A 13063-nucleotide genomic window follows, 5' to 3' on the forward strand; every position below is an offset into this window, starting at 1 on the left:
ATTGGCAAAGCTTGTTAGTGAACATAGCACCCCCATTTCCCCTGAGGCCCCACCTTATTCCTGTGCTGCACCCCAAAACCTGCAGTCTAAACACCTCTAAATTTGCACCCCAACATCAACTGGAGCTTATTTCCAAAGGGCTCCACTGCTTGCCATGTGTCCTTTCAGACAGGATTGTCTTCTTTTCCTCTTCCTTGTCATGAGAGCATAATATCAAAATCTGGTTTCACGGAAGTTTAGTAAGTTTGAGCTATCCTGCCTGTGTATCTGTCTGTCCAGGAAGTTCTGCCATTTCCTGTATAAAGACCAGGGATTGTCATCCCACAGGATTTCCCCTGTGTTCTTCTGATCAAACCATTGGGTCACAAGCCTCTCACCCTAGCTGCATTGTCCAGCCTCATTAGGCGTTGTCATTCTGACTCTTGGCCACTTTTGGTGTTCTCCTTTTAGGGTCCTGTTTCTGAATCATGTCCACTAGTCAGTGTTTTTCCCAAATAAGGAACATTGAGGGACTAATAGGAGGTGATGACTCCAGCAAGATGATCTCAACCCTTTGTGTTTAGGTGAAGAGCTGAGACTTTTCAGTGGCATCTCGACTAGTGGGGCCTGTCATCTTACTGGTCACAATTTATGTCCCTTTGTCCTTTGATTTACAAACGTACAAAGTACTTCCTTACCCACTCACATGTCTCCTTCTTGTCCATCTTGAGGAAGTATAAGGCCGCTTAAATAATATAAGAATTTGCAGAACTATCACCACATCTGGGATGCTAGGTGAAAGGTTGCTTCAGTCTATCAAGGCTCAAAGTCAAGCTGCATCAAAGCTACTTATTATTGCCATTAACATAAATCTCAGTGTCTCCATGACTATATGTCCTGCACAGGTCTTCTACATGGCAGTAAAGAGCATGCTTCTAGGTCACTAGGCCAGTGCAGTCTTTCGTCTCATTATCCTAACAACTCTATGGTTGCTGTTGACATGGGGCTATGGTTGTCTCTGATCCTCTCAAGTCATGAACTCCCATTTGTGATTTTTATGGACTTTGGGAGGGGGACAGAGTTGTAATCGGGGGAATAGTCCCACTATTGTGGGGAACTTTCCTGGCTTCTGCACTACCCCAGTGAAGTGGGCTAGCGAAAGGATCTGAGTCCTCGCTCCCACTTCCTTTACCCAGTGGCTTCCCTGCCCTTGAGGGCTCCCTTTCCACTCTCCTGTCTGGTAGAGTCCTCATAACCCCAACAAGGCTGCGCCGAGGATTCCTGGGGGGCTTGACCCCCAACCCGGCTGTGGTCACCTAGGACAGGGGCTAGGGTGTCCCCACTCCGGGGTACTCTCTCTGTGCACTTCTCTGACCCACTGACCATTACATACAAGTTAAAGCAAATGCAAGTTATTTAATCAACAATTAATTTTATAAAGAATAAGGAAAAATGGGAAAGGTTAAAGGAAACACATCAGCCTGCTCTGTGGCAGGGAACATCACAAACAGCATCTCTGGAATGTCCGGGCAGTTCACAGTCTGTTCCTTGTAAGTCCCAGGCCTTCTTCTCAGGCCCTGGCTGTGCTTCAGGGATACTGTGGGTTGGACACTTGCTCTGGTGGTGGCCACACGCTCTCAGTGGTAGGACCCTTCTTCCCAGTGTCGCCCCCGCCCTGTCAGGGTTACGATCCAAGCCTGGCCTGCAGAGCCTCTTGGCTGAGGTATCTCCCTGTGCTGGGCCTGCTGCCCAGGGTCCCTCTCGCTCTCCCCAGCTGCTCACTGCACCCAGCTCCGGACTGCTCCAGCCCCAGCTCCACCACTCTGTCTCTGCACTGCTGCTGCTGCTGCTCTGCTTCCAGCTCTCTGGGCTGCCTCTTTGGCCCCTCTGCCTCTGGTTACTACAGCTCTGTTCCCAGGACAGGTCTGCTCTGCAGGCTGCTTCTGTGACTCTGCTCCCAGCCCTGACCTGCTTTCTGGGCTGCTTTTCTGGCCCCCCTGGCTCTGGTTGCTGCAGCTCTGCTCCCAGGACAGGTCTGCTCTCTCTGGGCTGCTTTTCTGGTCCCTCTGGATCTGGCACAGCTCTGCTCCCCAGCTTAGCTTGGGCCCCTGCTTTCTCCTTTGCTTGACCACCCTCTGTCTGACCCAGGCAAATCCAGCTCACACGGAGGACAGGACCTCCCTGTCCTCCTGACTCCCTGATTAGCCTGCCTGCCCTGTCATTCAGGCTGACCTGAAACATGGGCCTCTCCCCATCGTTCCTGGAGACTGGAAGTCTCAGGGTCATGATTTTCCATAGACCCTTCCCCTTTTAATACTGGGAGTTAGCCAACCAAAACACCCCCACTGAATGTTAGTAAGGGGGCAACAGTCCCCTTACACTTAATTGTTTGCTCTTTACTGTGAGCATTTAACTAGATATCCTTTTTCTAAGTGGGTTTACCGATATTTCAGCTTTATGTGGGGGGAACTGATTTTTTTTAACTGAGTATTTTTGTTTGTTTTTGGCATCTATCATGCTTCAATCAGATCTTTTCTTGTGCTTCCTTTAAGCATTTGACTTTGTCCTTTTCCCAAGAATTGCTTTTCGTATTTAATTCTGGTAAGATTGGGCCCAGTGTGTGGAAAAAGGGCCTGCTCTTCATGGATTCATAGATTTTAAAGCTAGAAAAGATTATTACATCATCTAATCTGATTTCTTGGCCATAGAATTTCACCCAGTTACTCCTGTATTGAGCCCAATAATTTGTGTCTGACTAAACTATGTCTTCCAGAAAGACATTCAGTCTTGAAATGAAGACTCTCCCACTTCTGTAATGCCCCACCTGTTCTGGAGGCTGTTGGGTTAGGAGAACAAAGGAAGGAAGCAGCATAAATTGGCTGCTCAGAAGTAGCCTTGTGTTGTTTAGAATGTGTGTGTGTGGGGGCAGCGTTTAAAAAAAGTGAAGAGCCTGAAACATCTGCTCTGGGAGCAAGGGGTCTGGAGAACTCCAAGGACTCTGAGGTAGTTGAAGCGGGCTGAGTTTGAGATCCGGATGGTTTTGGGGGGAAAGAGGAAAAGAAAAAAATTAGCAGCAGCTTCTCCTCTCCCCACAAAGTGCTGCTGTGAGCAAGCCAAAAGCCAGTGGTGGAAATGGCTGGTGGAGTCTGGAGAGAAGCTGCATGGTGCTGGGAGAGAAAGAGGCCAGAAGCAAGTGAGGCAGCAACTGGCACCAGACAAGAAGGGACACAGAAGGAGGCCAGTGGATATGGACCCCAGCGGCTGAGTTGTGGCATTGGAGAGGCTGAAAGGGAAAAAATCCAGGTCAGGAGGGACAGGAAAAACAGAAATAGTAGGAATAGTAGGGATAGTAACAAAAGGGACTGTAGCTAGAAAGAGGAAAGGCAGTAGTATAAGAGGAAAAGAATCATAGACTCATAGACTTTAAGGGCAGAAGGTACCATTGTGATCATCTAGTCTGACCTCCTGCACAACGCAGGCCACAGAATCTCACCCACCCACTTCTGTAACAAACCTCTAACCTAGGTCTGAGTATTGAAGTCCTCAAATCGTGGTTTAAAGACTTCAAAGTGCAGAGAATCCTCCAGCAAGTGACCCTTGCTCCACACTGCAGAGGAAGGCAAAAAAACCCCCAGAGTTTCTGCCAATCTGCCCTGGAGGAAAATTTCTTCCCGACCCCAAATATGGCGATCAGCTAAACCCTGAGCATGTAGGCAAGACTCATCAGCCAGACACCCAGGAAAGAATTCTCTGTAGTAACTCACATCCCACCCCATCTGACATTACATTACAGGCCATTGGATGTATCTACCGCTAATAGTTGAAGATCAATTAATTGCCAAAATTAGGCTATCCCATCATATCATCCCTTTCATAAGCTTATCAAGCTTAGTTTTGAAGCCAGATATGTCTTTTGGCCCACTGCTTCCCTTGGAAGGCTGTTCCAGAACTTCACTCCTCTGATGGTTAAAAATCTTCATCTAATTTCAAGTCTAAACTTCTTGATGGCCAGTTTATATCCATTTGTTCTTGTGTCCACAGTGGTACTGAGCTCAAATAATTCTTCTCCCTTTGAGGTATTTATCCCTCTGATATATTTATAGAGAGCAATCATACCTCCCCTCAACCTTCTTTTAGTTAGGCTAAATAAGCCAAGCTCTTTGAGTCTCCTTTCATAAGACAGGTTTTCCATTCCTCAGATCATCCTAGTAGCCCTTCTCTGTACCTGTTCCAATTTGAATTCATCTTTCTTAAATATGGGAGACCAGAACTGCACACAATATTCCAGATGAGGTCTCACCAGTGCCTTGTATAGTGGTACTAACACCTCCTTATCTCTATTGGAAATACCTCACCTGATGCATCCCAAAAAACAGCTGAACCCCAGGAGGTGGGTGAGTTTGACCGTTTACAGATTGTGCAGACATTACTGAGAGCAGAGTGGGAATACCACCTGCTTTCACACATACACACAAGATAGATATATAGTATATGAAATAGCAAGGTTGATATAAGGAAAATGATACTACTCCCTAGGTTGCCCCATAATTATAACCAGGCACAAAAAAAATTCTTGGAGAGCAGAAACTAGGGGAATTGTTCTCTTAAGCCAGTTGGAAATTAACTTCAATTATTGATGGTTACAGAATGTGAAGAAATTGTCATCATTTCAGCGGGAGCCATTTGGGACAAAAGTATCTAATAAATGGAAGTCCTTCAGTATTCCCACCATGCAGGTACTGAGGTACAGGAAAAAGACCAGCTTTCAATATTTCTATTTCATAATTTCTTCCCTGAAACATTAAACAGGCTGGAGCATTTTCCCACTCTTACACAGGTACTGTAGCCCAGGACCCAGTCTATGAGGGGTGGGTGAGATTCTGTGGCCTGCATTGTGCAGGAGGTCAGACTAGATGATCATAATGGTCCCTTCTGACCTTAAAAATCTATGATTCTATGATTCTATGTAAACTGAAATATAAGAATCACAAAGCCTCGAGTCTGCACACCGCCGTATTTGAGGATAAATGCCACTTGGAAGATTTAAACTTGAAGGTGATCACAAAGTCTTTTTCAAAGAAAAATGCAAAACTGTCTAGGAAGATCTCAAATTGTTATTTAAAAACAAATATTTTAAAATCATCCTATCTTCAATTCACTTGCTGAGACCCGAGTTCAGGATTCTATTAGCAGTTTTCTATGTGTGACCCACACACCTCCTGGATGTGATGCTCTGTCCCATCTAGTGGCACCAAGACCACTTCTTACAGATTAATGAGTCTGCTACAGCCTTAGCTAAAAGCCATGTGGCTTTTAGCTCATGCAGTAGAGGCTCAAGCACGAAGTTTCAGAAGTCCGACGTTCAATCCTGCCCGCTGATGACTGGGGTCTGTCGGTGTTATATGTGCAACATCCAATTCCCCATTCTTGCCAAATGAAGGATGGCAGAAAACTGCATTACTTAGGGCTACACTTATTTTTCCCTAACAACTCACAGTTCAGTTGCTGTTTTTACTAGCTGCTTTAAAAGATGATGATTAATATGTTTATTGTTTATTCCAATTAAGCTTGGCATCTATTCCATTCTGTTATTATCTTATACACTGGGTTAAATATGTCACCGATTTTTAATAAGCCAATGGCAAATAGAAAAAAATTCTCTAAGTAATAAGGGTCATCTACTTGGCTGTCATTTGTTGATCTGTTAATGTAGATGAATATCCAGTACTCTGTTCTCTAAGGTAATTTCCTTTCATCAAGCGATATCAACAACAAAGGTTAAAGTCGGTTCCTTAACATATAGCTATCTAGGAACAAACTACAGAGTTACGATGTATACAGATTTCAGAGTAGCAGCCGTGTTAGTCTGTATTCGCAAAAAGAAAAGGAGTACTTGTGGCACCTTAGAGACTAACAAATTTATTAGAGCATAAGCTTTCGTGAGCTACAGCTCACTTCATCGGATGCATTTCAGAATGAGCCTGACAATAAGACTGGAAATATTATAGGAGTTGTAGTAAGATAAGGCCATGAAACATAAACCCTGGTATCAGAGGCCCGTTATGAGGCCTAAGGCCTGAACTAAAGTAATGGTCAAGACTTTGTTAACATAAAGCAAAGTTAAACTGTGAGCCTGAGGCAGGCCCTGCTCACAGAAGCTGGCAAGAAGAAGGCTGATATTGCACATATACACATACCTAAAAGGTACTAAGCACTAGTACGATAAATATGTGCCAGGATGGCACCAGAACATTCTGGTACTAACACATTCCACATAGATAATAAGGAACAGGCTGACCCATCCTAAAGACAGGGTCAAAAGGGTAATATGATGGATAGAGTTGTTTTGTTCGAACCAACATGTACCAGGAGAGAGGCAGCACCCTTACACGTAGAGGGGTTGTACCTCAATACATCAGGAGTGATGTGTAACTTGTTTGTACCCGTGTATAAGAATGCACCCTTGAGGAGTTGTCTTTGTCTTGCCTCGGGGGCAGTGGAGAATCCTGCCACTGACTGAGCCGGTTCATTTTCAGGGAGCACATATGTACTAGCTGACCTGTAGACATCTGATCCGGGGAGCTAGAGACTGTGTTTCATTTGGCAATAAACCTGGCTGGGTACCTTAGTACCTTATCGGAGTCTGTGGTCCTTGGGGTTTCTCTTGGGGTCTGCTGTGCCAGCTATCTGCGCGGAGCCAGGGCAGCACACAGAGTGAACACACGCACGTAGCCGACTGTGGGGGCAATTCCTATGTTTCTAACTTTAATCCTTAGAATTCAGGTTGAAACTGCACATTTCACACTGTATTTTGCAAGATGTATTGTAGCAGCATGACACATAAGTCAATGTTTGGAATCCATCCAAAAATTAAGTGCAAAGAGAACTAAGAATGTAGTGAGAGGCAATCTTGGCACTATTATCAATGAGGTTTCTAGGGTTTATTCAAGGCTGAGTCCACAGCACTGCATTTGTCAAGATTGATTTTCAGAAAATATTTCTGTTCTTTAGTTAATGCTTGTGCAATCTCATATGCACGTGTTAAACCCACATCCGATATTTATTTTCTATATCATGTGAATCACTTTCGGAGTCTGTAACTCATAATCCTAAATCCAAAGTACATCATGCAGAAACTTCCCAAATGCAAAGTAGTGAGTTATAAGTTTCCTTACCTATGTCCAACATAATGCTGCCAACCTGCCTCTGATTTCATCTGTTGGGGATACTTAAATGTCCCCTGTGACCAGTGGAATTGCTGCATGGCATGCCAACAAAATTCATACAACCTGGTGACATTCCTCAGCAATCTGCTGTTAAAGGTGAGGCTGCCCGTCTGCAAGGAATGACCTCCGAGTCTTAGTCTGCAAGGCCAGCAACCTATTCTCACTCACCACTGAACCAAAGCTCACTGAAGTCAATGAAAAGACCCCCCAATGATTTCAGTGGGTTTCGATCAGGCCCCTAGATGCCTCCTAGATGATTAGTTCTTGCATAGTGTCTAGAAGGTTAGATGTTCAGGATAGTCATCACCTTGATCGGTCAGTCCTTCAGTCCTCGTACAGATTGCGCAAATCACAATACATCTTCCATTCTTCTTGTATCCTGGCCTTCCTTCTGCATGTGCAGCCATATCTTTTCATTATAAAATCTTCTCATCTCTTTGGAGATGGGCCGAGTGGTCGTTTCAGTTCCCGTGGGTACCACTCAGCGACAGCTGCAGTTCCTCGATTGTCAGTGAGCCTTGTTATAGCCCCAGCCCATCACATTTTACTATGCCTGCTCTCAACAACAATGTCCTGCACTCCACTCTGCTGTCTGATCACTTCATTGGGGAATCGGTCGCGGATTGAAATTCCCAGAATTCTTCTTTCCATCTCCCGCTCTGTGACAGACAGTTGTTGCTCCTCTGTCTTCGTCAGCATTCATGTTTCCCTGCTGTACAACATTGCTGGCAGTACTGTTGACCTGAAGAGGCTGGCTCATGTTGCCTTGTTGATTTTTCTTTGGAGGACATCCTTGATAGAATTGAATGCATACCAATTTGCTTTCTTTCTTCAAGAGAGTTCACCTTCCTGATTGCGGTGCATATTAATTTCTTTGGCCCAGATAGGCATATTGCTCAATTTCTTCTCCCTTGATTGTTATTTGGGCTTTTGGCAAGGTATCAGACCGCATAAATTTCGTTTTGGAGCCGTTAATTTTCAGTCCAACTTGGCTGCTTTTTGTGTCGAGTTCTCGCAGCATTTTCTGTAGTTTGATAGTATTTTCGGCAATCATCACAATGTCGTCCACAAATCTGAGATGGTTTAACTGCCCTCCATTGATGTTGATTCCACCCTTCCAATTCATCCACCTCATTACCATTTTGAGGGAGGCTGTGAAGAGTTTCGGTGAAACCATGTCTCCTTGTTTCACAGCTTTCTTAACTGGGATGCGAAGGGGAGTATCAAATAAAGTTATATCTGGAGTTCAGTCAGAATCTGCTTCCTTTAATAGTTTGATGTAGTTTGTGTCGATGCCCTGCTCTGCAAGAACTTTCAAAACTGCATTGATCAAACACTTTCTCATAGTCGATGAAGGCAATACATAAAGGGAATTTTTATTCCCTTGAGCATTCCAATAGCTGGTTTATAGAAAATATGGCCCATTGTGCTGAAATTCCTTCGAAAGCCTGCCTGCTCACTTGGCTACTGCTCATCCAGACTCTGTGAGAGTTGGTCTGGTATTATTTTGGTGAACCTCTTGTAGACATGTGAGAGCAGGCATATTGGACGATAGTTCTTTAGATCTTCATGATTGCCCTTCTTGTACAGCAGAATGGTGTTGGACTCCTTCAGGCTAGATGGAATCCTCTGCATTTCCAAGTAACGGCTAAACCTCTGAGCAAGGATTTCCCAGAGGTCTTGGCCTCCAGCTCTTATCGTTTCGATTGTCACTCCATCTTTACCAGGGGCTTTTCCTTCCTTCCTTTGGTTAATTTCATGTCGAACTTTGCTAACAAGGTCTGGGAGTACATGCTCGTTGGTCTGTTGAAGCGTTGGTATTGGGACAATTATCTGAGACACGAACAGTTCAGTGTCATAATTAATTGAAAATAAACTATCTTAAGTTATTCCCTCCTCTGGGTTTCCCTCCTGTTCACTTTTAGATTACAAGCTCTTTGAGGCAGAGATTGCTCTTATTTTTTTGTAAAAGCGGCAAAGAGTCCTGTGATATCTTATAGACTAACAGACTTCGTCAGATGCACCCACGAAAGCTTACACTCCAATATGTCTGTTAGTCTATAAGGTGCCACAAGACTCTTTGACACTTTTACAGATCCAGACTAACATGGCTACCCCTCTGATACTTATTTTTTTGTGTTTTACATCACTGAGAACATATATTTAGAGCAGTGGTGGGCATCCTGCAGTTCATGGGCCACACGTGGCCCATCAGGATAATCCGCTGGCAGGCTGCGAGACATTTTGTTTACATTGACCATCCACAGGTACAGCCCCCCCACAGCTCCCAGTGGCTGCAGTTCGCCATTCCCAGCCAATGGGAACTGCAGGAAGCCACTAGTGCCCACAACTGATTTAGAGCATTTATAATTTAAAAACCAGTGTTGCACTTACCAAATAATAGTAATTACCTAGTAATATAATTAATATAACATATGAAGATGATTCTGCCATGGCAGAAGGGTGGTCTAGTGGCTAGGGTTCTAACTTAGGATGCAAGGAACCCAGGTTGAATTCTGTGTTCTGTCACAAACTTCCTGTGTCAGGTAGGCCCAGATCTTCAAAAATATTTAGGGGCCTGACTCCCACTGAAATCAATAGCACTAGGCACCTAAATACCTTTTGAAGATCTGGGCTGAAGCCACTCTGTGCTTGTGTCTGTAAAATTCAGATTACAGCACTTGGTTATTGTGAGAAAATGAATACAACCAAGATGGCGAGGAGCCCTGATGCTATGGTAATGGGGACGTATACGTACTTTGGATAGATAGCATATAAGTAAGAAAATGACATGTTTTTCTCAGTTGCCTTGCCTTGAAATATTTCTCGTAGAGCAAAATGCTCCTCCCATCTCTTCTGTTTGGAAGGGTGTAAATTAGTGTGAAAGGCCCAGTTAGCGTTATTTGTAGAAGATTTGGTAACTTCTGCTCTGCCAGTAAAGAGCTGCAAAAGGAATAATGACCTAAGCCAGCATGCATATAACAGCAAAAGGCTGGGCTTTTTAAGCATTCCCAAGCAATACTGATTGTAAAGGCAGAGTGCAGCCTCCAGTTATCTTCTGTGACCAAAAAGGATGTTGTCCATGCCACATGAAATGAATACTACACCTGGAAAGGAAAGGGTAGGGTTCAAAACTCAAGCCTCCAATGAGCAGACTACTACCTCCTGTGTCATCATCAGCCCTCCCATTAATAGCTGTGGAAATTAAGGAGACTCAATGCCTTTCAGGATCAGGTCCCTATTCCCCAGTTATTACTAAAACACAAGGCTGGAAGTGTCAAATCCAAGTAATTGTTAAAGCCTGTTTCTAATGTGTCTCTGAATGGTGCTGATTATCCCTTCACTGAGTCAAACATGGTCATGTACCTTAAACTATGTAAATTTTGGGAGGTACTAATATTATCCTACTTGGGTTTCTCTTAGCAGAGCAGTCAATGTCCTTCTGCTTTATTTTCCAGAGTCCGATCCCTGGATTGGTTAATTTTTATCTTTTCTGAGGACATGAGGCTTGCAGCCTATATACTCTGCTGCACTCTCCTGTAGCCATAGGTTTGGAACGTTTGCTTCTGTGTGGGTAATGGGGTTAAATTCAGAGATTATGATATTCCTGATACTGTTTAGGAAATATATTGTTTACAACTGCCTGGCACTGGTGTTGAAAAAAGAAGGGATATTAGTGGATTGAAAAACTAAATGGACTTGCCATCTTTTAACACATCTGACAGCTGCTGCCCTGACATCCTCCGTCATTCCCTGTTCCAGTTTGAATTAATCTTTCTTAAATATGGGAGACCAGAACTGCACACAATATTCTAGATGAAGTCTCACCAGTGACCACATTCCCTCAGAGGTCCGCTTGCAGCCCTTCGTGTAGATCCACTCTCCACTATATCATATGCATTGTGGTTGTTTAGTAGCTTCACTAAAATCAAGCAGTTTTCCTTGCTGGAGCCCATAAAGACAATCTCTCTCTAGGAATAAGAAAAGCAGTACTTGTGGCACCTTAGAGACTAACAAATTTATTAGACCATAAGCTTTCGTGAGCTACAGCTCACTGCATCCGATGAAGTCAGCTGTAGCTCACGAAAGCTTATGCTCTAATAAATTTGTTAGTCTTTAAGGTGCCACAAGTACTGCTTTTCTTTTTGCGAATACAGACTAACACGGCTGCTACTCTGAAATCTCTCTAGGAATGAGTAGTAACTTTCTAATCAGCTGAGCCACTCTTAGAATCATAGAATATCAGGGTTGGAAGGGACCCCAGAAGGTCATCTAGTCCAACCCCCTGCTCAAAGCAGGACCAAGTCCCAGTTAAATCATCCCAGCCAGGGCTTTGTCAAGCCTGACCTTAAAAACCTCTAAGGAAGGAGATTCTACCACCTCCCTAGGTAACGCATTCCAGTGTTTCACCACCCTCTTAGTGAAAAAGTTTTTCCTAATATCCAATCTAAACCTCCCCCATTGCAACTTGAGACCATTACTCCTCGTTCTGTCATCTGCTACCATTGAGAACAGTCTAGAGCCATCCTCTTTGAAACCCCCTTTCAGGTAGTTGAAAGCAGCTATCAAATCCCCCCTCATTCTTCTCTTCTGCAGACTAAACAATCCCAGCTCCCTCAGCCTCTCCTCATAAGTCATGTGCTCTAGACCCCTAATCATTTTCGTTGCCCTTCGTTGTACTCTTTCCAATTTATCCACATCCTTCCTGTAGTGTGGGGCCCAAAACTGGACACAGTACTCCAGATGAGGCCTCACCAGTGTCGAATAGAGGGGAACGATCACGTCCCTCGATCTGCTCGCTATGCCCCTACTTATACATCCCAAAATGCCATTGGCCTTCTTGGCAACAAGGGCACACTGCTGACTCATATCCAGCTTCTCGTCCACTGTCACCCCTAGGTCCTTTTCCGCAGAACTGCTGCCGAGCCATTCGGTCCCTAGTCTGTAGCGGTGCATTGGATTCTTCCATCCTAAGTGCAGGACCCTGCACTTATCCTTATTGAACCTCATTAGATTTCTTTTGGCCCAATCCTCCAATTTGTCTAGGTCCTTCTGTATCCTATCCCTCCCCTCCAGCGTATCTACCACTCCTCCCAGTTTAGTATCATCCGCAAATTTGCTGAGAGTGCAATCCACACCATCCTCCAGATCATTTATGAAGATATTGAACAAAACGGGCCCCAGGACCGACCCCTGGGGCACTCCACTTGACACCGGCTGCCAACTAGACATGGAGCCATTGATCACTACCCGTTGAGCCCGACAATCTAGCCAGCTTTCTACCCACCTTATAGTGCATTCATCCAGCCCATACTTCCTTAACTTGCTGACAAGAATGCTGTGGGAGACCGTGTCAAAAGCTTTGCTAAAGTCAAGAAACAATACATCCACTGCTTTCCCTTCATCCACAGAACCAGTAATCTCATCATAAAAGGCGATTAGATTAGTCAGGCATGACCTTCCCTTGGTGAATCCATGCTGACTGTTCCTGATCACTTTCCTCTCCTCTAAGTGCTTCAGGATTGATTCTTTGAGGACCTGCTCCATGATTTTTCCAGGGACTGAGGTGAGGCTGACTGGCCTGTAGTTCCCAGGATCCTCCTTCTTCCCTTTTTTAAAGATGGGCACTACATTAGCCTTTTTCCAGTCATCCGGGACTTCCCCCGTTCGCCACGAGTTTTCAAAGATAATGGCCAAGGGCTCTGCAATCACAGCCGCCAATTCCTTCAGCACTCTCGGATGCAATTCGTCCGGCCCCATGGACTTGTGCACGTCCAGCTTTTCTAAATAGTCCCTAACCACCTCTATCTCTACAGAGGGCTGGCCATCTCTTCCCCATTTTGTGTTGCCCAGCACAG

The sequence above is a fragment of the Dermochelys coriacea genome, chromosome 1 (assembly GCF_009764565.3).
Source record: "Dermochelys coriacea isolate rDerCor1 chromosome 1, rDerCor1.pri.v4, whole genome shotgun sequence".
NCBI lineage: Eukaryota > Metazoa > Chordata > Testudines > Dermochelyidae > Dermochelys > Dermochelys coriacea.